Here is a 27,018-nt window from a genome sequence, read left to right on the forward strand (position 1 = left end):
TCAACAAGGATTCTGATATACACATGATATCAACGTCTCTCTCAGGGTTGTCCAGATACCCATGTTTTAATTGGTCAAGCTTTCCCTCGTGCAAGCCTTGCACATTCAAATGGCAGATCTTTAATCCACATGGCAGTTTCCTTGCAAGTCCCGATTGGTTATCATCATTTGTATTGCTGTAATATTTATGAGCGCCAGCATTGGATAACAATGGTAGTTGCACAACAGTTATCAGGGGAAACAAGCATGGGCAAGTTGTTAACTGGCTGATTCGACCTTACTATGAGTTGGACATCATGTCATTATGGACTCATATTACACTTCTGCCCCGTTGTTTTTTTAATAATGACGTGCACAATATTGCTGCCACAGGAACCTGCAAGATGAATACCTTAGGTTTACCCGATGAAATAAAAAATGCCGAGAACTATGATTCACACGTCGTACCGCCTGATACTGACGACAGAGCGATGGCAACGTGGTAGTTTCTCAGTATTTAAGACAGCAGAATGACAGTATGAGCCTGGAAAGACACAAAAATGGTGAAATTTATGAGTACGGCAGTCAGTGCACATAGACCGAACGGAAAGCAACTGAGGCGTCGGTGTTTTGAACAAATTGCAATAATATGCCGGAACGTTGCCGTAATGTATAATCAGTACTTCAGAGGTGTGGACTTGATTGATGAACAGCTGGCTTACTACACGCCGGGTCGATCATCGTCACAATGGCATAGATCTGTGTTTTACCATGACCTGAACAAGACAGTCATGAATGCTTTCCACAACGTGGCATCAGTTCATGGATATGGCCAAAGTGGATCGAGATACAGACGTCAGCTCATGTTTCGCACCCAAGTAGCAAAATAGCTGATCAGTAATTTCTCATCACGGCAACGTCCCCAAACAGCAACTAATCTGCTGGGCGCCAGGTCTCATTCCTACCAATGTTGAAAGAGTTGGTCATTGAATGGGTCGAAATCCGGATGGAAGATGTGGATGCGTGATGTGTCGTCGTGCAGGGCGGATAGTAGGCCGTGGAATTCGTCCTAATCATGTTCACATTATGAAAGTCCAATGATTGACATATTGAAGCATTTCCGTCATATACAATGGGGCCATACCTTTCAAGGATTCAAAAACTAAATACATGTTTTTGTATAAAATTCTATCAGGTAAAGGCATAATATGTAATGATCTAAAAAGTCCATTGGTCGGATAATTACCCTTACAAAAATGAGGTCCTGGCAGGAGAGCGGCAGGAAAGCTGCAGGAGAGCGACAGGACTGTTCTGGGACTAAAGCTGCAGAGTTCCAGGGCAGAATTTCTGGCCGCGGCAGAATCTGCCCCGCTAGCTGGGCAGATCACTTTGTTACAAATCTGTCCTGCAGAGCGGCAGCAAATTACTTGAATGGTGCCAGCATCTCTGCAGGAACATTAGTGGCCTAATAATTGTGGCTGATCAGATATATCTAACAACAAATCTGTCCCGTAGAGCGACAGAAAATGATAGGAGTGGAGCAGCATCTCTGCACTTAAGTATTTTGACTATCAGACCATGGAGGTAGCAGAGGACAGATCGACTTACATGTGTTCATAGTTGCACGGAGGCGATCAGTATTAAAGCTTAATATTTGCTGCGGTATTGTCTATCACAAATATAAAAAAAAAAAATAAAAAAAAATGAAGTTTGCAGATGTTAGACATAAGCCCAAGCGATGTTATGAACGTGAGCGTGGGTTTGCAGTGCTAATAGTTCATTCACAGTGTGATAATTAATAGACAGTAAAAGCTGCTATGATGTGATTGAGGCGATCGAGCTACAAACTGCTAAAAGGGTATTCTGATGATTAACAATGCTGTTTCATGAGTACACTATAGGCAGCCACAAAAGATTCCTATGAAAATGTTTCTTTGCCCATCAGGTTACTTTTTGAGCCAATGATAAATTAATCCGTAAGAAAATTCAAAATTAAATTCATGGCAGCAACGAAAATCTCTAGAAAATCGGCCGTAGTCCACGAAGGAAATAATAATTGATAACAATAACATTTCATTGCTTGCTTTTATTATAGGATTACATCACGTCTGTGACAATATTTGACCTTACAAATTATCTCATCGACAATTATTTCCAAAACATCATTTTTACTTTGATCAGTGCAGTTACTAAATCGCCGACTTTTGAAGTTTTTACGACGAGGGAATAAATCTTGTAAATCCATTTTCATTATTGTTATTGTGTTCTCAACCCATAGATGCATGTCCGTGCACGTAATACGTGTAACCTCAACTCTCCAGAGAAACACACGCGAACACAATTTTACACAGTTGAACTGATGCGTTAGTTTTCGTATCTCACTCTGTCGCAAAGAATACAATTTTCATTGAAACTTGGGTCCCGTAAAACCGAAAAGGCACACTATAGATTTACGGTAGTAGTACCTTTGTACGATACACAGTTGTAACTTGTAGCACGGCGGCATATGGGAATGGGTTTCGCCACTATATTCCTGCTATATTCTGACATCGTGTCGCGACTTAGTCATGGCCACAGGAGCTCTCAATGTACTGTTGCTTGGATAGTCGATCGAACGCTCTAGGTTTTTTCAATGAACTTTCCGTCAGTGTACATGTACTTTTTAAACGCTTTTGAAGTCCGCTGTACTTCATGCTAGTTACACTGCAGCGATCGCGAGGACTTTGTACCGGAAGTAATAGTATCACGCATGATGACATCATAGATCATGTGAAGACTTCGTTATGATTGGTCAGATTGGTAAAACAATCAAAGGTCAAATCTCAGCGGCAATTTTTGGACAGTTACGACCTTTGAATTACTGAGTAAATTGTCGCTGATTTTTCCCTATAAGTTTGACAAAATTTCGCGTAAATTTGCTGTTTGACATCGTCGTGAAGACTTCATACACGCTATGTATGTAAAACCTATAGGCAATGTTTACGACGCGTAAAAAGTCATCGTCGTCATGATCAGCTTGTGGAGATCGATCGGCTCGTCGATTTGAACAATGATCACCATAACATCCCCGTGGATCTAGGCGATCGTTTAAACTTCGGTAAGTACACTTTCGATTTGCCTTCTCTGCGACGTGAAGACGTAGTTTTTTACTGTTTTTGTTCGGCGCAATTCTCGAGTAATACTGTTCAATTGTATGAATTCTAATAAATTGGTATAACTCGTGAGGTTGAACGTAGAGTGTACAACGATAGAGGGACCGTGGTACAGTGTACACAAAAAATGGAGTACATGCCGATACTATTATCGACAATAATATACTTCTCTCTTGCATTGGCAAAGGTAAAACTTTTGCTCATGTATACAAATTTCCCTCAATGTACGATATAAAAGGACAGATTATAAAACAAAGAAAGAACAATACATGTAGGAATTGTTGGATACGAATTAAGTTCTCAAACTCTTGACCGAGTCTGGTACCTGCTACATGTGTTCCAAAACGTACTTCTCTATGACATCAATATACATCTGTCTGCTTATAAGATCATTCTGAACGTGTGTCGTTTTTAAAATTTTATTCACGTATTTTGACATTTGTTTATATGTAACCTGTAGATATTTTGCTGGCATATTGTAAGGGGAATCAGTAATTAATTTACAATATTTCATAACAATATTTCATTGAAGTTTTACATGAACTCTTACATCACAAAATATGCATACAATATTCTATTGCATTTAATGCTGCAACCTTTTGATAAGCAACTTAGATATAAGCTCAGTACAAAGACCTACCTTTTTTCTAACTATGTTTCAATTTGGCTTTAGAAAGTTCATGTAGGTATGCAATGAAGCGTACTCAAACCAAGCGAGTTTTGGATGGTGAAGTCTACAATCTTAACGGAATAACTGCAGGGAATAAATCATCTGCAAATTAAATTTTGTTTTATGCCAATGATTCTACTACTTTCCTAGTTTGAAGCAAATTGCAAGTTGAACAGATTGATACTAGACTACTGCTATAAATCACATTTTGTCATTCACAAATTAAGGGAACATTTTCTTTATTTTATGAATACATACAAATTTCACAGTCTTCAATGTTTGATGGCTGTTGAACGAGTCAAAATTTTCAACTCCAACGAGGATTCTAACTTGCATACATAATTTTGTCATAAGTTTGATAAACTTTATATCTGACTTGAACTTTTTATATTTTTTTCCAGCTTTCATAGGACAACTTCAAGATGACAAGTCAAGCAATAACCAAAGCTGTAACAGACAAGTACAAGTCTTTCAGAATAATCCGTCGTTGTGACAATATGAAGTTAAGGACTTTACGGACACTTGAACATTTTTTATATCGGTCATGTTGATTGGCTTTAAAAATATGGTGGATTAAATTTTATTCCTACCAAATTTTTAGCCCTTGCATTCTTTTTTTTTGGGGGGGGGGGGCAGCAGAGTGGTGTAGGTTGTGAGATGATGGCTTGGTAATGGCTGATTTTCAGCAGCAGTGATAAGTTTCAGGTTGTTGGAGTAAATGTTAGTCAGATTGCAGAAGGTAGGTTGATTTTTGTATGGCAGAGCAGCAGCTAGCCTGCCTGGCAGAGCAGTAGCTAGCCTGCCTGGCAGAGCAGCAGCTAATCTGCCCAGCAGAGCGGCAGCTAACCTGCCCGGCAGAGCGACAGCTAACCCGCCCGGCAGAGCGACACCTAACCAGCCCGGCAGAGCGGCAGCTATAACCGTCCAGCAGAGCGACAGCTAACCTGTCCTGCAGAGTGACATTAATCTTTCCGGGAGAGATCCAGCAAACCTAATTTGAATAGCAATGCCACGCTCTCCCAGAAAGATGGTCCTGGAGAGCTCCTGGACCACTGCGGGACCTTTTCTGGAGAGCTCCCGAAAATCTTGTCGGGAAGGCTAAAATTTTCATAAGGGTATACTTAGTGCCCATCATAACATGCAAAGCGCGTTTCTGTAATTTGAATAACTTATTTATATTTACACTAGTTCCCCATGCACTACAACAATAGTCCAAATGGGGAAGTATATATGCATTATAACATGTTCGTCTAGTACTTAATGGTAAATACCGTATTATATGTCTAAGTAGAGCTATACGTAAATTAACCTTTTTATAAATTGAATCAGTGTTTGACTTTTAGTTCTAGTGTTGATCTGCCACTATTCCCAGAAGTCCTTCTTCATTTACAGACTCTAAAATATTCTGACCAAGTTTACAATGAAGAACATTTCTTGGTAGACGTGACAATCTCTGATGTGTGGTCATAAGCATGGTCTTTCTTTTACTTGTATTTATAACCATTCTATTTTGCATACACCAATGTCTTACTGATTCAAGATCATCATTCAGTGTTTTTTCAATTTCTGCCAGGGTCTTTCCTTTTGCCATGATTGTAGAATCATCGGCATACATTTCAATGGTGTTGTTGACAGCTAAAGGTAAATCATTAATAAACAATATGAAAAAAGGGTCCAAGTATGCTACCTTGAGGAACCCCAGTAGATATCGGTAAAGCATTAGAAATTTGAACTTGAAAACACACATCTTGTTTCCTATTTGAGAGATATGAATGAAACCAGTTTATGGATGTTATATCACAATTATAGATTTCAAGCTTTTTAAGAAGCACATCATGGTTAACCAGGTCAAAAGCTTTGCATAAATCTATAAAAATTACACCATTTAGATCAGCATTATCCATAGCCTGAGACCAGGTTTGAACCATTTTACATAAAACTGTCTCACATGAGAAACCTTTTCGAAAACCTGACTGTGATTCATTAAGCATATGTTTTAAGAACCCGTATAAATGACTTTGAACGTATTTCTCAAATATCTTTGAAAGGACTGGGAGTACTGAAACAGGCCTATAGTTTCCACGATCTTATAAGGATCCAGACTTGTGCAAAGGGGTAACCTTTGCTCCCTTCCACACATCTGGAAACACACCTGTTTTTAAGCTTAAGTTATGATGTAGCATAAAGATCTAGCTATAGCCACAGGTGTCCGGAGTTGCCAGTGTACATGCATATAAAGAGATTGGAAGGTTTGACAGGTTTTGCCCTCCGGAATGAAAATCCAATAAAATACGGGGTTTACAGTCAAATAAAAGGTATACACCGATATCGAAATACCTCTTGCCTTCAACGCTCAAGTTTCAAGAGTGCAAACTAGCATTTAGTCTCGATATCGGCCGAAAACTCTCTGGTAGCCCCGTTCATCAGGCTGTTACGTACGGCAGCCATTTTGATGACTACATTCTTCCCCATAGTGCAGTGCGGGTTCATTTGCATTCCACATGAACCTGTGACCCTGCAACCGCTAAATTTAAATCCACTGTCAAACGTGGCTACAAGTATTGGTTGTACACATCGTCCAGCTTTGCGTTTTGCACAAACTCAAGTCATGGGAAAGTTAACCATTGTTAGTATTGCGTATTTTGGTCTCCATGGCAAGATTTCGACACATCTGCATAGACCACGACTCCTATTCCCGCGATCACGTTTGTTTTGATCGTGCAAAGGTCACGAGTTCATCATTTTGCGCGCTGAACCATGGGTAATTTGTCTCGTTCAAAATGGCTGACGTACGTAACACCCTGAGGATGTACGTAACCACAGAGTAACATACACAGAGTGGCAACACCTATTGTTTAAGGCGTGAAGCGGTTACGTAAGCAATCCATGTTTGCCTCGCCTCACGAAGCTCTTGGCTCTCTTTTCCGAAGAGTGCCGACCATGCACCCTTCGGTAATTTTCGGATTTTCACCAATTGTTAAGCGAAAGTATGTTCGACAAAGTCTGTGTTGTTGTTGTCGTGTGGTGCTGATCGGAATTGATGTGCTGGCAAAAACGGGAATGTTTTGAGCTTCAGGAAAGTGGGTTTTACCGTTTTAAAAATTCCTCTCATATTTTTATGAATATATAATGAGTGTGTTTGAACCAAATTTGAAAGTCTTTTATCGATACTGTCTGGTTTTACTCAATGGTTTACGGTCAGTCATACCGTCTTTTACACGTGCGTCAAGAAAGGACATGTTTATGAAACTGCTGGCGTGTTATGTTTTGATTGGCGTGAAGCAGTGTTTCTGGCCTGAGAGCTCACAAAGTAACTATGGTTGCTACGCGACTGGCAGTACGATGCCATCTCGTCGTATGTTTCGCATAATCTCGTGTAATTATCAACCACAAACAAAGCCTCCAAAAAGTTTAACACCTTTGCAGCTCATTTTAATATGAAAAGCCAATAGTCTACCGAGACGACCATGGAACAAAAGGCATGCAAGTGTTGCCACTCTGTCTATGGTACTCTGTGACGTAACCAGGAATTTAGGGCCAAAAGAGAGACTAATTAACGATTAACACGTCTCAGGGTTGGATATTAAACGTCAAAGGTATTTATCTGTCGGAGGAAGGTAGTTGTTTGACTGCATGTGTTGATATACATGGATTTTTATTGTCATTTTCATTCCGGAGGGCAAAACCGTGTCAAACCTTCCAATCCCTCTCTATGCATGTACACCAGTAACTCCGGACACCTGTGGCTATAGCGTTTGATGATAATTAAGAATCTTAGGACTTATCTGATCAAGTCCAGTAGCTTTAGCTGTATTTAAACTTGATAATTCTTTTAACACAAATTCCTCGCTAACTGGAGGGATTTTAAAACTCACATCTGTACCCAAAGTGTCATGAACATGATTTCTAAGTTTTGTAAAATCTGTTTCTGAATCTGTAAACTCTGTAGTAAACTGATTCACTATATCTGTGAAAAACTTATTGAAAGAATTTGCTATTTCCATTGGATCTGTAATATCTGATCCCTCTACTTTCAATGAAGCGGGGCAAGTGTTTGACTTTTTGGGCACCAGATCAGACATGTACTTCCATAGCTCTTTAGTATTTGTATTGTTTTCCTCTATGAGCGATCGGTAGTAATCAATTTTAGCCTTTTTAACCATTTTATTAACTTTCTGTCTCCAGATTTTATATTCAGTATGATTTTTCAATGCCTTAAATCTATCTCTAGTGTGAATGGCATTCAAAATATCATCAGACAACCATTCTGGTTGCACTGGTTTCTTGACACGTGTTTCTCGCCACGGAGCATATATATCGAAAACACCAATATACATTTCATACCAACTTTCTAAATAATCATTTGGGTCATCGAACACTTCCAAAACTGACCATGGGAGCTCATCAAGCTCCCTGATAAAATTTGTTTCGTCAAAATTTTTGTAGCACCGATATTTAATTTTGATTGAAGTATCTTTTCGGGCTACATTTCTTTTCATGATTATGATGGTAGGATAATGATCGCTCATTCCTAAAGTAGGTATGTTGACGCAACGAACATACTCAGCATTACTTACATAAATATGATCTAACAGTGATGCTGAATGATCAGTTACTCTGTTTGGTTGGATACCCTTATGAAAATTTTAGCCTTCCCGACAAGATTTTCGGGAGCTCTCCAGAAAAGGTCCCGCAGTGGTCCAGGAGCTCTCCAGGACCATCTTTCCGGGAGAGCGTGGCATTGCTATTCAAATTAGGTTTGCTGGATCCCTCCTGGAAAGATTAATGTCTCTCTGCAGGACAGGTTAGCTGTCGCTCTGCTGGACGGTTATAGCTGCCGCTCTGCCGGGCTGGTTAGGTGTCGCTCTGCCGGGCGGGTTAGCTGTCGCTCTACCGGGCAGGTTAGCTGCCGCTCTGCCGGGCAGATTAGCTGCTGCTCTGCCCGGGCAGGCTAGCTACTGCTCTGCCAGGCAGGCTAGCTGCTGCTCTGCCATACAAAAATCAACCTACCTTCTGCAATCTGACTAACATTTACTCCAACAACCTGAAACTTATCACTGCTGCTGAAAATCAGCCATTACCAAGCCATCATCTCACAACCTACACCACTCTGCTGCCCCCCCCCCACCAAAAAAGAATGCAAGGGCTAAAAATTTGGTAGGAATAAAATTTAATCCACCATATTTTTAAAGCCAATCAACATGACCGATATAAATACTTAATGTTCAAAAAATGTTCAAGTGTCCGTAAAGTCCTTAACTTCATATTGTCACAACGACGGATTATTCTGTTACAGCTTTGGTTATTGCTTGACTTGTCATCTTGAAGTTGTCCTATGTGTAAGCTGGAAAAAATATAAAAAAGTTCAAGTCAGATATAAAGTTTATCAAACTTATGACAAAATTATGTATGCAAGTTAGAATCCTCGTTGGGGTTGAAAATTTTGACTCGTTCAACAGCCATCAAACATTGAAGACTGTGAAATTTGCATGTATTCATAAAATAAAGAAAATGTTCCCTCAACTTGTGAATAACAAATGTGATTTATAGCAGTAGTCTAGTATCAATCTGTTCAACTTGCAATTTGCTTCAAACTAGGAAAGTAGTAGAATCATTGGCATAAAACAAAATTTAATTTGCAGATGATTTATCCCCTGCACTTATTCCGTTAAGATTGTAGACTTCACCATGTAAAACTCGCTTGGTTTGAGTACACTTCATTGCATACCTACATGAACTTTCTAAAGCCAAATTGAAACATAGTTAGAAAAAAGGTAGGTCTTTGTACTGAGCTTATATCTAAGTTGCTTATCAAAAGGTTGCAGCATTAAATGCAATAGAATATTGTATACATATTTTGTGATGTAAGAGTTCATGTAGAAGTTCAATGAAATATTGTTAAGAAATATTGTAAATTAATTACTGATTCCCCTTACAATATGCCAGCAAAATATCTACAGGTTACATATAAACAAATGTCAAAATACGTTAATAAAAATTTTAAAATAAACTTCAATTTTAAGGACACACGTTCAGAATAATCTTATAAGCAGACAGATGTATATTGATGTCATAGAGAAGTACGTTTTGGAATACATGTAGCAGGTACCAGACTCGGTCAAGAGTTTGAGAACTTAATTCGTATCCAACAATTCCTACATGTATTGTTCTTTCTTTGTTTTATATCTGTCCTTTTATATCGTACATTGAGGGAAATTTGTATACATGAGCAAAAGTTTTACCTTTGCCAATGCAAGAGAGAAGTATATTATTGTAGATAATAGTATCGGCATGTACTCCATTTTTTGTGTACACTCTACGTTCAACCTCACGAGTTATACCAATTTATTAGAATTCTTACAATTGAACAGTATTACTCGAGAATTGCGCCGAACAAAAACAGTAAAAACTACGTCTTCACGTCGCAGAGAAGGCAAATCGAAAATGTACTTACCGAAGTTTAAACGATCGCCTAGATCCACGGGGATGTTATGGTGATCATTGTTCGACGAGCCGATCGATCTCCACAAGCTGATCATGACGACGATGACTTTTTTACGCGTCGTAAACATTGCCTATAGGTTTTACATACATAGTTAGCGTGTATGAAGTCGTCACGACGATGTCAAGCAGCAAATTTACGCGAAATTTTGTCAAACTTATAGGGAAAATCAGCGACAATTTACTCAGTAATTCAAAGGTCGTAACAGTCCAAAAATTGCCGCTGAGATTTGACCTTTGATTGTTTTACCAATCTGACCAATCATAACGAAGTCTTCACATGATCTATGATGTCATCATGCGTGATACTATTACTTCCGGTACAAAGTCCTCGCGATCGCTGCAGTAACCAGCATGAATTACAGCGGACTTTAAAAGCGTTTAAAAAGCACACTGACGGAAAGTTCATTGAAAAAACCTAGAGCGTTCGATCGACTATCCAAGCAACAGTACATTGAGAGCTCCTGTGGCCATGACTAAAGCGCGACACGATGTCAGAATATAGCAGGAATATAGTGGCGAAACCCTACGTATAGCATCCCATATGCCGCCGTGTTACAAGTTACAACTGTGTATCGTACAAAGGTACTACTACCGTAAATCTATAGTGTGCCTTTTCGGTTTTACGAGACCCAAGTTTCAATGAAAATTGTATTCTTTGCGACAGAGTGAGATACGAACACCAACGCATCAGTTCAACTGTGTAAACTTGTGTTCGCGTGTGTTTCTCTGGAGAGTTGAGGTTACACGTATTACGTGCACGGACACGCATCCATGGGTTGAGAACACAATAACAATAATGAAAATGGATTTACAAGATTTATTCCCTTGTCTTAAAAACTTCAAAAGTCGGCGATTTAGTAACTGCACTGATCAAAGTAAAAATGATGTTTTTGGAAATAATTGTCGATGAGATAATTTGTAAGGTCAAATATTGTCACAGACGTGATGTAAATCCTATATTTAAAAGCAAGCAATGAAATGTTATTGTTATCAATTATTATTTCCTTCGTGGACTACGGCCGATTTTCTAGAGATTTTCGTTGCTTCCATGAATTTAATTTTGAATTTTCTTACGGATTAATTTATCATTGGCTCAAAAAGTAACCTGATGGGCAAAGAAAACATTTTCATAGGAATCTTTTGTGGCTGCCTATAGTGTACTCATGAAACAGCATTGTTAATCATCAGAATACCCTTTTAGCAGTTTGTAGCTCGATCGCCTCAATCACATCATAGCAGCTTTTACTGTCTATTAATTATCACACTGTGAATGAACTATTAGCACTGCAAACCCACGCTCACGTTCATACATCGCTTGGGCTTATGTATACCATCTGCAAACTTCATTTATTTTTATTTTATTTTTTATATTTGTGATAGACAATACCGCAGCAATATTAGCTTACTGATCGCCTCTGTGCAACTATGAACACATGTAAGTCGATCTGTCCTCTGCTACCTCCATGGTCTGATAGTCAAAATACATTAAGTGCAGAGATGCTGCTCCACTCCTATCATTTTCTGTCGCTCTACGGGACAGATTTGTTGTTAGATATATCTGATCAGCTGCAATTATTAGGCCACTAATGTTCCTGCAGAGATGCTGCTCCATTCAAGTAATTTGCTGCCGCTCTGCCGGACAGATTTGTAACAAAGTGATCTGCCCAGCTGGCGGGGCAGATTCTGCGGGCCAGAAATCTGCCCTGGAACTCTGCAGCTTTAGTCCCAGAACAGTCCTGTCGCTCTCCCGCAGCTTTCCTGTCGCTCTCTGCCAGGACCTCATTTTTGTAAGGGTAATAAGTTGATCCAACTGAAAAAATGACATAACTTCACGAAAATCACAGTGTTGACCCTCTTCCAGTAGGTTAACATTAAAATCCCGCAGAATGATCAATCCTTTATTTTTGGCATAAACGTTTTCGAGTAAAATCTCAAATTTGGGGATCCACCATGATAATATTTGGAACTGTGGCTTATACACCACCCCAATAATAATTCCCGGTGAATTGGGATATGTTACTTCTATCCATAAAGTCTCTAATTCTGGTTCATGAAAGTCGTCTCTAATCTTGTGAGGTATTGTTGTCTTAATGTAGGCAGCAACCCAACCACGCTGTTTATCTATTTGCCGATCTTTCCGCAAAGGAGGATTATATCCTGGAATCAATAAGCTGGCATTACTAAATCGTTCAACAAGGATTCTGATATACACATGATGTCAACGTCTCTCTCAGGGTTGTCCAGATACCCATGTTTTAATTGGTCAAGCTTTCCCTCGTGCAAGCCTTGCACATTCAATGGCAGATCTTTAATCCACATGGCAGTTTCCTTACAAGTCCCGATTGGTTATCATCATTTGTATTGCTGTAATATTTATGAGCGCCAGCATTGGATAACAATGGTAGTTGCACAACAGTTATGAGGGGAAACAAGCATGGGCAAGTTGTTAACTGGCTGATTCGACCTTACTATGAGTTGGGACATCATGTCATTATGGACTCATATTACACTTCTGCCCCGTTGTTTTTTTAATAATGACGTGCACAATATTGCTGCCACAGGAAACTGCAAGATGAATACCTTAGGTTTACCCGATGAAATAAAAAATGCCGAGAACTATGATTCACACGTGGTACCGCCTGATACTGACGACAAAGAGCGATGGCAACGTGGTAGTTTCTCAGTAATTAAAGACAGCAGGATGACAGTAGGAGCCTGAAGAAAGACACAAAAATGGTGAAATTTATGGAGTACGGCAGTCAGTGCACATAGACCGAACGGAAAGCAACTGAGGCGTCGGTGTTTTGAACAAATTGCAATAATATGCCGGAACGTTGCCGTAATGTATAATCAGTACTTCAGAGGTGTGGACTTGATTGATGAACAGCTGGCTTACTACACGCCGGGTCGATCATCGTCACGATGGCATAGATCTGTGTTTACCATGACCTGAACAAGACAGTCATGAACGCTTTCCACAACGTGGCATCAGTTCATGGATATGGCCAAAGTGGATCGAGATACAGACGTCAGCTCATTTCGCACCCAAGTAGCAAAAATAGTGATCAGTAATTTCTCATCACGGCAACGTCCCCAACAGCAACTAATCTGCTGGCGCCAGGTCTCATTCCTACCAATGTTGAAAGAGTTGGTCATTGAATGGGTCGAAATCCGGATAGAAGATGTGGATGCGTGATGTGTCGACGTGCAGGGCGGATAGTAGGCCGTGGAATTCGTCCTAATCATGTTCACATTATGAAAGTCAAATGTGACATATTGAAGCATTCCGTCATATACAATGGGGCTATACCTTTCAAGGATTAAAAACTAAAACATATTTTTGTTTAAAATTCTATCGGGTAAAGGAATAATATGTAATGATCTACAAAGTCCATTGGTCGGATAATTATACTTAGTGCCCATCATAACATGCAAAGCGCGTTTCTGTAATTTGAATAACTTATTTATTTACACTAGTTCCCCATGCACTACAACAATAGTCCAAATGGGGAAGTATATATGCATTATAATATGTTCGTCTAGTACTTAATGGTAAATACCGTATTATATGTCTAAGTAGAGCTATACGTAAATTACCTTTTTATAAATTGAATCAGTGTTTGACTTTTAGTTCTAGTGTTGATCTGCCACTATTCCCAGAAGTCCTTCTTCATTTACAGACTCTAAAATATTCTGACCAAGTTTACAATGAAGAACATTTCTTGGTAGACGTGACAATCTCTGATGTGTGGTCATAAGCATGGTCTTTCTTTTACTTGTATTTATAACCATTCTATTTTGCATACACCAATGTCTTACTGATTCAAGATCATCATTGAGTGTTTTTTTCAATTTCTGCCAGGCTCTTTCCTTTTGCCATGATTGTAGAATCATCGGCATACATTTCAATGGTGTTGTTGACAGCTAAAGGTAAATCATTAATAAACAATATGAAAAAAGGGTCCAAGTATGCTACCTTGAGGAACCCCAGTAGATATCGGTAAAGCATTAGAAATTTGAACTTGAAAACACACATCTTGTTTCCTATTTGAGAGATATGAATGAAACCAGTTTATGGATGTTATATCACAATTATAGATTTCAAGCTTTTTAAGAAGCACATCATGGTTAACCAGGTCAAAAGCTTTGCATAAATCTATAAAAAGTACACCATTTAGATCAGCATTATCCATAGCCTGAGACCAGGTTTGAACCATTTTACATAAAACTGTCTCACATGAGAAACCTTTTCGAAAACCTGACTGTGATTCATTAAGCATATGTTTTAAGAACCCGTATAAATGACTTTGAACGTATTTCTCAAATATCTTTGAAAGGACTGGGAGTACTGAAACAGGCCTATAGTTTCCACGATCTTATAAGGATCCAGACTTGTGCAAAGGGGTAACCTTTGCTCCCTTCCACACATCTGGAATCACACCTGTTTTTAAGCTTAAGTTATAGATGTAGCATAAAGATCTAGCTATAGCCACAGGTGTCCGGAGTTGCCGGTGTACATGCATAGAAAGAGATTGGAAGGTTTGACAGGGTTTTGCCCTCCGGAATGATAATCCAATAAAATACGGGGTTTACAGTCAAATAAAAGGTCTACACCGATATCGAAATACCTCTTGCGTTTAACGCTCAAGTTTCAAGAGTGCAAACTAGCATTTAGTCTCGATATCGACCGAAACTCTCTGGTAGCCCCGTTCATCAGGCTGTTACGTACGGCAGCCATTTTGATGACTACATTCTTCCCCATAGTGCAGTGCGGGTTCATTTGCGTTCCACATGAACCTGTGACCCTGCAACCGCTAAATTTAAATCCACTGTCAAACGTGCTACAAGTATTGGTTGTACACATCGTCCAGCTTTGCGTTTGCACAAACTCAAGTCATGGGAAAGTTAACCATTGTTAGTATTGCGTATTTTGGTCTCCATGGCAAGATTTCGACACATCTGCATAGACCACGACTCCTATTCCCGCGATCACGTTTGTTTTGATCGTGCAAAGGTCACGAGTTCATCAATTTTGCGCGCTGAACCATGGGTAATTTGTCTCGTTCAAAATGGCTGACGTACGTAACACCCTGAGGATGTACGTAACCACAGAGTAACATACACAGAGTGGCAACACCTATTGTTTAAGGCGTGAAGCGGTTACGTAAGCAATCCATGTTTGCCTCGCCTCACGAAGCTCTTGGCTCTCTTTTCCGAAGAGTGCCGACCATGCACCCTTCGGTAATTTTCGGATTTTCACCAATTGTTATGCGAAAGTATGTTCGACAAAGTCTGTGTTGTTGTTGTCGTGTGGTGCTGATCGGAATGATGTGCTGGCAAAAACAGGAATGTTTTGAGCTTCAGGAAAGTGGGTTTTACCGTTTTAAAATTCCTCTCATATTTTTATGAATATATAATGAGTGTGTTTGAACCAAATTTGAAAGTCTTTTATCGATACTGTCTGGTTTTACTCAATGGTTTACGGTCAGTCATACCGTCTTTTACACGTGCGTCAAGAAAGGACATGTTTATGAAACTGCTGGCGTGTTATGTTTTGATTGGCGTGAAGCAGTGTTTCTGGCCTGAGAGCTCACAAAGTAACTATGGTTGCTACGCGACTGGCAGTACGATGCCATCTCGTCGTATGTTTCGCATAATCTCGTGTAATTATCAACCACAAACAAAGCCTCCAAAAAGTTTAACACCTTTGCAGCTCATTTTAATATGAAAAGCCAATAGTCTACCGAGACGACCATGGAACAAAAGGCATGCAAGTGTTGCCACTCTGTCTATGGTACTCTGTGACGTAACCAGGAATTTAGGGCCAAAAGAGAGACTAATTAACGATTAACACGTCTCAGGGTTGATATTACACGTCAAAGGTATTTATCTGTCGGAGGAAGGTAGTTGTTTGACTGCATGTGTTGATATACATGGATTTTTATTGTCATTTTCATTCCGGAGGGCAAAACCATGTCAAACCTTCCAATCCCTCTCTATGCATGTACACCAGTAACTCCGGACACCTGTGGCTATAGCGTTTGATGATAATTTAGAATCTTAGGACTTATCTGATAAAGTCCAGTAGCTTTAGCTGTATTTAAACTTGATAATTCTTTTAACACAAATTCCTCGCTAACTGGAGGGATTTTACAACTCACATCTGTACCCAAAGTGTCATGAACATGATTTCTAAGTTTTGTAAAATCTCTTTCTGAATCTGTAAACTCTGTAGTAAACTGATTCATAGATATTAAACTTATTGAAAGAATTTGCTATTTCCATTGGATCTGTAATATCTGATCCCTCTACTTTCAATGAAGCGGGGCAAGTGTTTGACTTTTCGGACACCAGATCAGACATGTACTTCAATAGCTCTTTAGTATTTGTATTGTTTCCTCTATGAGCGATCGGTAGTAATCAATTTTTAGCCATTTTAACCATTTTATTAACTTTCTGTCTCCAGATTTTATATTCAGTATGATTTTTCAATGCCTTAAATCTATCTCTAGTGTCAATGGCATTCAAAATATCATCAGACAACCATTCTGGTTGCACTGGTTTCTTGACACTGTTTCTCGCCACGGAGCATATATATCGAAAACACCAATATACATTTCATACCAACTTTCTAAATAATCATTTGGGTCATCGAACACTTCCAAAACTGACCATGGGAGCTCATCAAGCTCCCTGATAAAATTTGTTTCATCAAAATATTTGTAGCACCGATATTTAATTTTATTGAAGTATCTTTTCGGGCTACATTTCTTTTCATGATTATGATGGTAGGATAATGATCGCTCATTCCTAAAATAGGTATGTTGACGCAACGAACATACTCAGCATTACTTACTAAATATGATCTAACAGTGATGCTGAATGATCAGTTACTCTGGTTGGTTGGGTAATAAGTTGATCCAACTGAAAAAATGACATAAGTTCACGAAAATCACAGTGTTGACCCTCTTCCAGTAGGTTAACATTAAAATCCCGCAGAATGATCAATTCTTTATTTTTGGCATAAACTTTTTCGAGTAAAATCTCAAATTTTGGGATCCACCATGATAATATTTGGAACTGTGGCTTATACACCACCCCAATAATAATTCCCGGTGAATTGGGATATGTTACTTCTATCCATAAAGTCTCTAATTCTGGTTCATGAAAGTCGTCTCTAATCTTGTGAGGTATTGTTGTCTTAATGTAGGCAGCAACCCAACCACGCTGTTTATCTATTTGCCGATCTTTCCGCAAAGGAGGATTATATCCTGGAATCAATAAGCTGGCATTACTAAATGAATCGTTCAACCAGGATTCTGATATCATGATGTCAACGTCTCTCTCAGGGTTGTCCAGACACGCATGTTTTAATTGGTCAAGCTTTCCCTCGTGCAAGCCTTGCACATTCCAATGGCAGATCTTTAATCAACATGGAAGTTTCCTTGCAAGTCCCGATTGATTATCATCATTTGTATTACCGTAATATTTATGAGCGCCAGCATTGGATAACAATGGTAGTTGCACAACAGTTTTCAGGGGAAATAAGCATGGGCAAGTTGCTACCCGGCTGATTCGACCTTACAATGAGTTGGACACCATGTCATTATGGACTCATATTAACTTCTGCCCCGTTGTTTTTTTAATGATGACGTGCACAATATTGCTGCCACAGGAACCTGCAAGATGAATACCTTAGGTTTACCCGATGAAATAAAAAATGCCGAGAACTATGATTCACACGTCGTACCGCCTGATGCTCACGACAGAGGGCGATGGCCGTGTGTACTTTCTCAGTATTTAAAGACAGCCTAATGACAGTGTGTGCCTGGAAAGACACAAAAATGGTGAAATTTATGAGTACGGCAGTCAGTGCACATAGACCGAACAGAAAGCAACTGAGGCGTCGGTGTTTTGAACGAATTGCAGTAATATGCCGGAACGTTGCCGAAATTTATAATCAGTACTTCAGAGGTGTGGACTTGATTGATGAACAGCTTGCTTGCTACACGCCGGGTTGATCATCGTCACGATGGCATAGATCTGTGTTTTACCATGACCTGAACAATCATGAACGCTTTCCACAATGTAGCATCAGTTCATGGATATCGCCAAAGTGGATCGAGATACAGACGTCAGCTCATGTTTCGCGCCCAAGTAGCAAAACAGCTGATCGGTAATTTCTCATCACGGTAATGTCCCCAAACAGCAACTAATCTACTGGCGCCAGGTCTCATTCCTACCAATGTTGAAAGAGTTGGTCATTGAATGGGTCAAAATCCAGATAGAAGATGTGGATGCATGATGTGTCGACGTGCAGGGCGGATAGTAGGCCGTGGAATTCGTCTTAATCGTGTTCACATTATGAAAGTCCAATTATTTCCATTATTTCCTACAGGTATTATTATCACCAGTCTCTTAGAATGCTACAAAGAAAACTTTCCCAATGAGTCATTTTTGCAAAATTCCATTTCCTAGAATGTTATGCAATAGAGCAAATTAGGGCCACCAAACTAAGATTGGGGTTCTTTGGCGAGAATGGGCTTCAGGCAATATATCACCAAGTCAATGTGGCCTACAGAAGTTATTCCTCAATTTCAGATGAGTTAATATGCTATACATGCATTATGATCACCATCACATTAAAAATCATCCAGATAACTTATATGCAAAGAAGATACAGAGAGAAAAAGTAAATTACAGATGAGAAATCAGTTACGTAAACTTGTGTGTAAACAGATGATATTAAATATAAAGCATGTAACAATTCTGTTTTATTCTTTCTTATACTGATAGTGAATTAAAATTATCATTGACTATGTAGGCGTCGACTACGCATCTTCAGATGGAAATTACATTTCTAATCTTCAACTCTGGCACAACACCAGGGATGAGGCCTATATAACATTATAACAACATAAACGCTTACCATACAGCTCCTTTTGATGGTGAACCAAATGAGCCTTGAGATTGGTGGTCAGGAATGTTAGTTCGAGTATGGCGTTCGATTTCCCTGTCCCTGTAAGAAAAGTGTTAAATCGACTTATTCCCAGTATTGAAATCACTTGTGAAAATGTGAATAAATTTAAATTGTAAGATTTATAAAACACAACAAACTTATGAATGTAAATCGAATATAGTCAGTAATGCTTTTGTAGAGAAAATTGGGTCGAGTATTTCTCTCAGCAATGGCAAGGTTAAAGATCACAGGAACTAATCTCTTTTTTAATGATGAACACCATGTGAAAGTAGGATACAACAACATGTATCCAGTCGTTGCATTCATTTTGAGTAGATTTCGTTTAATATGTGCCCGCATTCTATATATACTCAACATGGCTACGAATCAGTGAAGAATAGAAAACTCTGTTTTTGAGTTACTGCACTTTTTGTCATTTAGCTCTTATTAAACCACTCTTATGCAGCAAAACGTGATACCATGCGTGTCATGGTAAATATCAAGAGGTTTTATATTTTGGGGTGATTTCCATCACATGTGAGTCTCAGTGATACTTTCTTCTCATGCTTAACACTGCGGCGACGGCTTCCTTTCTACTAAGATTTCCTGTGACCTTGCTGCACCATCGGTTCTCCGTGAATGCCTGGTTTATATCAATAACCGGAGGATCTGTTCTCTCGAGAACGATCCACGAAATATATGGCAAAGTGAGAAAATGCCTCAATGTGTGGCAAACTAGGGTGTTCGTTATTTACATATGAAAGAGAAAATGCATTTCATGAATTTATTATCTGTAATAGAATAATGAAATACATATGAAAGATAAAGTGCGAGTGAATGTTATTTGTCACCGGCGGTGTTTACTGTTTCTCTGCCTAGGAAACATACACTTTCCGAAAACTTAAGTAATTTTAGACGGCATATCTGTTGTCGCTGACGTCAAAAATGCGTTTGTAAACTAATCTCTGTTACGTGAAGTTGTGTGTAAACAGATGCTATTAAATGTGTAAATAACAGTCAATGATTGCTTCTATATGTGGTTTAATAAATTTAGTGATTGTCGGTGTGAGTGTGATGAACATCAATAGTAGAAGAAGTATAATGTCATGCCCTTACATCCGTATGAAAAAACAAAGATTTAGGAAGACATTATCCCACCCCTGAATTCAGTATATATTACGACTGGCACACATTTACAATTGACTCAGATTTTCGGATATTATACCCTGAAAATATTTGCCCCTCCCCGCAATACAATGGAACATCCCATGTGAAATATACTTTTTAACATTTGATCATCTTTTAACGTCACAAAAAAACTAATTGATTCCTCTATGATTTGTTATATAGTAGCATTGCAACTGCGCCCTCTTAAGGGCGATTCCTGAAAGGCATTGTATGTTTGTTGTTTCTTTGTTCCAACTTAACTTGTCAATAGGAACAACTGTGAAGGTTAATTTTAGGACTGTTACTATTCCTGATAAACGTAAATGACATGGAATGTGCCATGACTTGCATATTTTTTAAATACGCCCATGATTCGGTATTGTTAATCTGTTTGTTAAAGAATGCCATGACACATTTTGTCTAAGGACGACTTACTCAATCTTATTTGCGCGAACGTTGAATTAGAACTGAATTGAATAAGAACTCATTGACAAAATAAAATCGCTATTGTTGCAATCGAAGTGTCTCACAAAGCCTTGATGAAGTCTTTGGTGAACAAATGTTTATCACTTGTTTAGTGGAAAGTCTATAGCAAATAATAGCAAATAACAACATTTGTGTTTTTTCCAAACGACTTCAATTATGGTTTATTCTCGCAATGTGGGTTTCATTAGTGTTGCATTTTCATGTCATTTTGATACAATCCTCATTTTACGTTTGACCTTTTTTATTTTCTACCTCATTCATTTACCCAACTTAACTTTTGTATGTTCTCACGTTTGTCTGTCAGCTTTAACTAATACCCTGAATAAGGCAACTTGTATGTGGCCAAAACGTTGGTATACTTTAATAAAGATCATAAAAAGACTGAGAATATTGTTGAACCGCCTCCTTTATCGACTTATCTGTACCATAATCCTGGTGTGTTCCAAAACTCTTCTTTGACTTCTATGGTTGTAGTTCGACTGATTCTTTTAGAGCATTCTCCACAAAGAATGTCCTGAACACAATTAATGCTCGTACGTGTCTTAAATTCGTTCATTGGAAATATTTCCTCGAATACAAAATTGGAAATTATTTGCCTCTTTTTAATTAAATGCTATAATAATATGATTTTATGACTATGCTTGTATATTTAGTTTCAAGTTTAACAAAGCGTACAAGATCAAACCTACAGGACACTAAAATGAAATTGCTTGGATTTGTTCTAAATCTACCCCTAGAAGTCATGTGTCAATTCAGCAATTCAAAAAAGTTGGCTGCCTGTTGAACAAAGGGTTGACTAGAAAAGGCAGTCTTAAATAGCTGAAAGCAAACTTCTCAACTTGCACTAGGTAGGGGGCGCTCTTCGACGTGGTGGAGTGTAGACATACATTTTCTACGCTCTGTGTTTTTCCCTCTGTTTTTCCCTTCCTGACCACGCATCCTACCAATTGGCGTCACAAAAGATATCGTCGTTCTTCGGCAGACTTGGGTCACCAGATAACTCTGCTTTGGAGTCACCAGCCAAACGGAAGAGGGAAAAATCATATGCTTCACACCATGACGTTGATGATGACATTCAACATGGCGATCAGACACTCAGCGACATCGAGACAACAGAAGCATCTGAACAATGTTCACACTCCTGCATTTATGGACAATGGATGCAGATTATCAACAAGAAACTGGACCAACTGCTGCTGGTGGAGAGCAAAGTTAAGAAGATTGAACTTCAATGTGTGAACATAGCTAAAAGCCAACAGTGTTATGAAGAAGAACTTTCAGACTTGAAGAAAACTGTACAAAAACAAGGACAAGAAATAAAAGAACTCAAAGGTGAGCTAGAACAGCAAAAGAGGATAAACGCTGAATTGAAACACGTTCTATAGACCTGGAATAAAGAAGTAAGAGAGACAATCTAGTATTTTACAACATACAGGATAATCCACAAGAAACAGACAGCGAATCAGAACGTAACTGCAAGATTTTTTGGTTAAAGAGCTGAAGTTACCGGAGGAACAGGTTCAAACAATAAGTCTGGACAGGGTACATCGCATAAATACAAAAACTCGGCATATCATGGACGTGCTACGCCTCGTCCGATCATTGCGAAGTTCAACTTCTATAAAGATGGAGAAGTAGTGAGGACTTCGGAGCGGAATCTGCGGGGAACCCATTTTGGGATATTAGAAGATTTTCAAGATGAGATCTGTCAGGTGCGGAAAAGACTCTACCCAGTTATGAAAGCAGCGAAAAAAAGACAATAAACGCTTAAGGATGGAAGTTGATAGACTGTACATAGAGAACAGATTGTATACAGGCCCAGAAACAAGGAGAAGTTACTGGACAACGATTGAAAGAAGAGACGAGTAGAGCCACAATGAACGGTATACGTAACATTCTATGACAGTAAATTTATTTATTTAAATACACGTGGAATCAGAGATTTTCTCAAACGGAACAAAGTTTTTAATTGCTTAAAAAATCAAAATTCACAGTTTTATTTTCTACAGGAAACGTATAGTAAAAAAATCGGAAGAATTGTTTTTGCAGCAACAATTGGGAGAGGGGAGAATTTTCTTTTCTCACGCTTCAGTGCACAGCAAGGGTACAGCAATTCTGTTTTCAAAATATTGATATCAGTGTATGACATATGATCTGTGACGACGATGGTAGTTATATTTTCTGTATGTAATGATTGAAGGTGATACTTTCCTGTTATGTAATCTTTATGCACCTGCTGCAAATATTCACTGTCAAGTCGATTCTTTCAGCGTATTCTGAACTTGCTAACCAATTTAATCCTCAACAGATGTCAAATATTGTGATTGGTGGAGATTTCAATTGTAGCTTGTCAGCTGTTGATCGATGTAGTAGTAGAAGCTGGGCTGAGTATAAATTGAGCAGCTCATCACAGATCTGGATCTTCAAGATATTTTTTCGCGCCAAACATGGTGATTAAACCAGGTTCACATTTAGGCAAAGAAATCCTTATATGCAGTCACGTATTGATTTTTGGTTAATTTCACACCACCTCCATGATGATGTGAAAGCTGTGAATATTACACCAAGTGTTTGTTCTGACCACTCAGCTATAGTCCTGTGTTTAGATAGAGATAACTTTGACCAAAGGAGAGGTCCTGGATTTTTAATTCTAGCTTATTGGATGATCAGGTTTATTGTCAGAAAGCGGAAAATAACATTGTTGAGTGGATTCATGATTATACTGATTATTCTGAAGATTTATGTGTAATATGGGATCTTGTTAAAATGGAAATACGAAAGTTTACAATGTCATATTCGAAAATGAAATCCAGAGAGCGAAAAGAGGAATTTGTAATGCTTGAGAAAACATTACATGAGATAGATGCATTGTTGAGTGAAAGTCCTACTGATGAAAACCATGCCAAATATGAAGAAATTAAGCAACAGTACGATCAGAGGATTGAATATAAAACCAAAGGTGCAATTATTAGATCTAAAATCAGATGGCATGAAGATGGAGAGAAGGTTCAAAATATTTCCTTAATTTAGAAAAAAGAAATCACAAGAAAAAGCACACTAAGTGTCTGTAAAGATTTTTATGAGACGCTTTACTCAGAAAGAAAAATCGATGATCATATTGGAATTTTTTTCTTTCAAATGATAACATCCCTTGTATTTCAGATTTGGAAAGAGCTTCTTGTGAAGGTCATATCACTTTGCAAGAGTGTGAGAAGATCCTGTCTACTTTTAAGGCAGGGAAATCCCCAGGAAATGATGGATTAACGGTTGAGTTTTACCGTTAATTTGGAATATCATTGGGCCCACTCTTGTCGATGTCGCAAATTTTGCGTATGAAAAAGGTAGCATGAGTGAGACTCAGAAAAAGAGTATTATTACATTGATTGAGAAAAGTAACTCAGATCGGTCCAAACTCAAGAACTGGCGCCCGATTTCTCTCATAAATGTTGACAGCAAACTTGTTTCAAAGTCATTGCATTTCGAGTCAAAAATTGTTTGCCTTCTATTATAAGTCCTTCACACACTGGTTACGTAAAAAACAGTTATATTGGGGAAGCTATTCGCCTGATTGCTGACATAATGCACTATACAAAAGAAAGAAATATACCTGGTGTTCTCCTTTTGCTTGATTTTCAGAAAGCATTTGACTCCCTGAATTGGGATTTTGTTTTGAAATGTTTAGAGAAGTTTGGTTTTGCTCCTTCACTAAGACGTTGGTTCACTGTACTTTATGCGAATATTCAGAGTTGTGTTATTATAATGGTTTCACTTCATGATATTTGACTTAAAAAGAGGAGTTCGTTAAGGTGACCCTCTTTCACCATATCTCTTATTATCACAGTGGAAGTACTGAGTTTAATGGTAAAACAAGATAAAAACATACGAGGTTTAATATTTTAACTGATGAAATTAAGATTGTACAATTTGCAGATGATACAACAGCTGTTTTACAAAACGAACATTCTGTTGCCACTTTTATGGCTGTCATGGATACATTTGCACAATGTTCCGGTCTCTGTGTTAACAGAGACAAGACATTTGTATTCTGGTTGGGCAGTGATAGGCATAGAACAGATAGTCCCATTAGTTTAAAAGTTACAAAAGTTTTCAAAGCACTTGGTGTATATTTTTCCTACAATATTTCTGAAGCAAATAAGCTAAATTTTTACGACAAATTCAGAAATGTCAAACAGATACTTACCATGTGGAGAAGTAGAAATCTTACTCTTATTGGAAAAATTACAATTTTGAATACGCTTATCATTCCAAAGTTTCTGTATCAAGTTTCCCTTCTGCATCTTCCAGAGTATTTTCTCTCAAAACTTCACAGCATTTTAAATGAGTTTCTCTGGAATGGCAAGAAGCCTAAGCGGAACAACAATACAATGTGTTCCCTGTGGAAAGATGGGGGCTTTGGTCTCACTCACCTGCTGTCCTGGTCTCAGGCCAATAAATTGACTTGGATCAAACGGTTTTATCTTTCAAAGGGACAGTGGAAACTGATACCATTATATTATCTTCGGAAGACAGGAGGGAAACTTTTGTTTTGTTGTAATTATGATATACAGGATATTCCATCAAATTTGCCATATTTTTACATAGATATTTTTCGAATGTGGGCTGATGTGAAAAAATGGGACCATCAGAATGTGATTGAGAGTGGTAAAATAATTTGGAACAATAAGAATATTCGTATTGAAGGAGATTCAGTGTACTTTAATGACTTGTTCACAAATGGTTTCATGTACGTTTATGATATTTTTACTGAGGATAACTTGCTGATTATACAAGAAAATGTTAACATTTTACGTCATGCAAATTTTACAGAAAATATGGTTTCTAAGCTTTGGTGTTCAGCGAAGGCTACTCCTATTGAGCTCAGAGTGACATCTTCGGAAAAGAGATCCTTAAATGCACCTATAAAACCATACTTATATCATGGGGATGTATGTTATTACTGTACAAAAATCACTACTAAACAGTATTATGAGATAATATTACTAAAACATCTTAAGAAAACGGAAGCAAGAACATATTTCTGTGATATTTTTACTCTGAGCAATGATGATTGGGTCACACACTGTCGTATCACAAAACATGTGACAACTGAATCGTCAGTGAGATGTTTTCAACAAAAGCTGCTAAATGATTTGATTTTTACAAATAATAGTCTGTTTAGAATGAATGTAGTAGAAAGTAATCTGTGTAATTTTTGCCATGTATCAATTCAAACAAAAGACCATCTCTTTATTGATTGTAGATATTCAAAAGATTTCTGGGTTCATGTAAAAAGTTATTTTTTCAGAAATGTAAATATCAATTTAACCAGACCTGTAATTTATCTGGGTATCCTCAACCATGACAAATTAGTTATGGTAAACTACATTATTTTGCAAGCTCTTTTGTATACCTGTAAACAGAATAACAAAATACCAACTTTGAGGCGTTTCTATCAATTGTGAGACACAAGTATGTAATTGAGTGTAAAGCAGTCGATGGTGTAAGTAAGCAAAGTAAATTTGAAGTTAAGTGGAGTGAAATAGAACATCTTCTAAAGCCTAATTAGGATGTGTTTTTTGTGTTGTTTTTGTTTTGTTTTACTTTTGTTTTTGTTTTGTTCTGTTTTTGTGAGTAAAAAAAAACGAACAAACAAAAAACTTGCACTAGGTACCAATGAGTACTCGTGCACCTGACCCTTAAATTGTGATTGGTCAAGCGACCTGGCAGCCATGTTACTTTTTTTCACAACCCGAAATTGACTTTACCTGATGATATAGGGGTCTAGTCAATTTGAAATTGTTTGTATAGCAAGCATGACCTTAGGTCTTAAGTGCAGGAGTTGCAACCTTCTATTTGCAACCTTCGGTAATTTCCGGATTTCGCCATTTTTTAAGCGACAGTATGTTCGGCTAAATTTGTGTTGTTGTTGTCGTGTGGTGCTACGCGGAATGGGCGCGCTGGCGAAAAACGAGAAAGTTTTGAGCTTCCGGAAAGTGAGTTTTACCATATTAAAAGTTCCTCTCACATTTTTATGAATATGTAATGAGTGTATTTGAACCAAATGAGAGGGAACAATCGCCTGGACACCGACAATAGTTGTT

At 38.2% G+C, this 27,018-nt stretch overlaps 1 long non-coding RNA gene across 1 annotated transcript; it reads right to left on the reverse strand.

The window, feature by feature from the left end:
- Window positions 1–8,954: 8,954 nt before the first annotated feature.
- On the reverse strand, window positions 8,955–10,642 carry LOC139126453 (uncharacterized). Its single transcript, XR_011550580.1, has 2 exons — window positions 10,256–10,642; window positions 8,955–9,145 (listed from the first exon to the last, which is right to left on the reverse strand). It is a non-coding gene; the product is annotated as an uncharacterized lncRNA (long non-coding RNA).
- Window positions 10,643–27,018: the final 16,376 nt, after the last annotated feature.

This window comes from Ptychodera flava (assembly GCF_041260155.1).
Source record: "Ptychodera flava strain L36383 chromosome 3 unlocalized genomic scaffold, AS_Pfla_20210202 Scaffold_27__1_contigs__length_13241970_pilon, whole genome shotgun sequence".
In the NCBI taxonomy this organism is placed as follows: domain Eukaryota; kingdom Metazoa; phylum Hemichordata; class Enteropneusta; family Ptychoderidae; genus Ptychodera; species Ptychodera flava.